The sequence below is a fragment of the Engraulis encrasicolus genome, chromosome 13 (assembly GCF_034702125.1).
Source record: "Engraulis encrasicolus isolate BLACKSEA-1 chromosome 13, IST_EnEncr_1.0, whole genome shotgun sequence".
NCBI lineage: Eukaryota > Metazoa > Chordata > Actinopteri > Clupeiformes > Engraulidae > Engraulis > Engraulis encrasicolus.
In genome coordinates, this window is record NC_085869.1 from 14,593,694 (window position 1) to 14,597,044 (window position 3,351).

At 39.5% G+C, this 3,351-nt stretch overlaps 1 long non-coding RNA gene across 1 annotated transcript; it reads left to right on the forward strand.

Annotated features, from left to right (window-relative positions):
• Nucleotides 1–1,234: 1,234 nt before the first annotated feature.
• On the forward strand, nt 1,235–3,054 carry LOC134460732 (uncharacterized). The gene is made up of 3 exons (XR_010037159.1): nt 1,235–1,274; nt 1,730–1,865; nt 2,104–3,054. It is a non-coding gene; the product is annotated as an uncharacterized LOC134460732 (long non-coding RNA).
• Nucleotides 3,055–3,351: the final 297 nt, after the last annotated feature.

A 3,351-nucleotide genomic window follows, 5' to 3' on the forward strand; every position in this document is an offset into this window, starting at 1 on the left:
CTCTCTCTCTCTCTCTCTCTCTCTCTCTCATAGTAAAGTGAACTTAACTGGCCTACTATTTACCCATAACAAATGGTGAAGTTCTGAGCCCTTTTTAATTTTGACCACTGAAGTCATGATAATGCTTAATCATATTTTAGAAATAGGGCCCATGTGCCTACATATGCCTTTTATATACCAAATGTTTATCATTTTGAAATTGTTTCAGTTGTTTATGACTTGTGTAGGACTGAAATTATCTCTGCATACTACAAAGCAATGCAGCACTGCATTGCTTTGTAAACGTAGGCTATTCAACACACTTTAAAAACACACTGAAAAGATACGGCCATAGTAGCCTACTAAAAACATTTTGTTCATAATAATGGTGATTAATAAATGGTGATCTTAAATTTTCATACTGACATCCTGAAATTTGACTTGGTAGATCACGGCAGACCATCAACTTCAAAAGTAGATCTCGGTTAAAAAAAAGGTTGGGCACCCCTGGATTAGAGTTTAGGCTACTTTATTTATGTATGCTCACTTAACCAAGAAGCCTAAATAAGGCAGTGGCCTGTTAATTCAAAATGACTAATTTTAAAACATTGATTACCATAGTGAAACAAAATGTAACTGTAAAAACTGTGTGTAACATTTGATAAATATAATCAATTACTGATATTGTTTATTACAGAAATGTACCACGTGATGCAGTAGCCTGTTGATGCTGGCAAAAGATGCAATCTGGAGGATTTTTTACTATGCTTCAATGTTAGGTGAGATGAATGTAATGCAGTGTTTCCCAACCAGGGGTACGTGTACCACTAGGAGTATGTTTTATTTTATGAATAAAAACAAATGTATGGTCATGATCATATTGGGATAGAGAACATGAGTGAGGTGGTACTCATACTATGACAAAAATGCTTAGGGGGTACTCAAGACGAAAAAGGTTGGGAGACACTGATGTATGCCCAGATCATGTACGCCCAGAGCAAAGTCACAGGCAGTGTGCTTCTCTTGCATTCACAGACTGCCCATGCTTTTTTAAAGAGATAAGTTAGAATGCTTTGCATATCTATTTGTGTAGAGTTAATCACCAAGACAATTTCCAGAAGTTGTATCCAGGTGTCAATTGTGTCCTTGTTCTGGTGTTGTTATTTTCAAACAGAGATGGCTCTTGCTCACTGGCAGTGACTTGGGTCATGTGAGACAGCATCAGAGCTCGGGTGACATCTCTCGCTCGGGTGAAATCTCTCGCTCGGGTGAAATCTCTCCTGGAAGATTTCAAGGTATGAAATGTTTTACTCGGCTGCATCTTCCAATAGATTACTCTTTATATTGGTATGTAATGATGTCCTTACCACCAACAAATTCTCTTAAGCATCAATGTGGTCTATAATTCGTCCTGCGACTTCTCAATGCGAGCTCCCATTGATATTGAAGCAATAACTGCTCCGATTATTTTTTTGACTGGAGAAATGGAATCCTGCTACAGTGTCCCAGACCTCTGTGTGCTGGAGCTCCACCAGGGGGCTAGAGCCACACACACACACACACACACACACACACACACACACACACACACACACACACACACACACACACACACACACACACACAAGAGGTGTAAGAGATTATCACTCTTTTGTTTGGACTTTCATATGTAAATTGTTTTTTGTGTCCTGAAAATAGACAAATAAGCTACATACTGTACATGTTGTATTTGTGTTTTATGATTTTATAGGTGTGTGCAGAGTTCTGAAGAATAAAAGTCAACAGTCAAGTTCTTCTCCATATTCTCCAAATCTGACGGAGGCGTTCCATCAGGAAAGGGGGAATGGTTGGTCGATGCCTCCAGAATAATGATACCCATGACCCAGGTATTATGTACAAAGAGAATGTTAATTTGAATCTTGATGCCTACAATTTTGCTGATTTGTTGACAATCGAGATGTATAAACATTAAGTCAGAATAACTTATGTTAAATTGTCTAACTTTTCACCTGGTGTATTTGGTATTGTGGTAGCATGTTTGAAATGGATGGTTAAGAAGGTAAAATATGTCATGGACATCAGTTAAATATTTACATGTGTATCTGTCGAATTACTTTGTTTCAGGCACAACATGCTGACAGGGAATCGGCTATGGCAGAAAGCATCCATGCCATCTACGTGATCCGCCATGAAGGTTCAGAAGCTACTGACAGTCCTGAGGACATCGGAATCATTTTCAAAGGGGTAACTGCATTTGGCTGCTTGCCAAACATCCTACCCAGGCTCCGCCCTCGCAGTGACGCAACACCTTCGGCTCTGCTACACACACTCAGGAAAACTTTGTTCAGGTACTTTCGGGTTCCCTCCACAGCAGGAAACTCCACCCACTTTGTCGGGAAGCAATCGACTTTCAGCATCACCAACCGTCCTGGCTAGAGGCGTGTTCAAGGAAGTGACAAGGTTTGAGCAGAGACGCTCTATTGGGACTAAGAAAATGTTTGGTTTAAACTTTGGCTCAGCCTGTTCGGCCCTCGACCAGTAGCAAATCATGAGAGTTGGGTCAACCATGCCGTTTGAGAATGTTGTTATGCTCTTGGTCAGACCAAGTCTCGAAGAGATTTGTAAGTCATGATAATCAGGTTACAAATATTCACTTACAGTGGCCATATTTCTTGCCCTTGTTTACGCACTAAACTTGTTATCCTCCTTGAAAGTTGTGTGTGTGTGTGTGAGTAATAATGCAGACATAATAATAACAATTGACTAGAAGTACAAATACACATTTCTACATTATTGCTCACACACAGCTTTTGGTAAAACATTACTGAAATGGCCAAACACCTTTATGCATTTTTTAATAAAGAGTCATTGCATTGAGCAGATCATTGAGAGGCTCTGAAGTCCACTACACTATTCTTAACTTGTGTGCGTGCGTACCTCCTCAAGCACATATACAGCACTCTATTTTTAACATTTTTTAAAAATGTTTTTCTTTTTTTTGACTTAACAACCTGTTAAAAACACAGCGTTAAACTTTGGCTTTTTTCGCACACCTCAGCTGGCAGGTGCGTCGGAGATGGCACCATGGGTGACTCAGCAATATTTTAAAGAAACTCCCGCACACTGACCATTTCGCTCTTCTATCTTTAATAAACTTAAATTTATTAAAGAACAGCTAAATGGTCAGTGTGCGGGAGTTTCTTTAAACAAAAACACAGCGTTACAAATTTGTTGTTACTAGAATGGCAAGGACAGTCATAGTGCATTACTAAAGGCCCTGTGTTATGTCATCGTAGACAAGTATTATGGTAATTAACCTTTCAATGACTGTTGGTGTGCTACTGGTGGTATGGAATGCATTATTGGCCTACA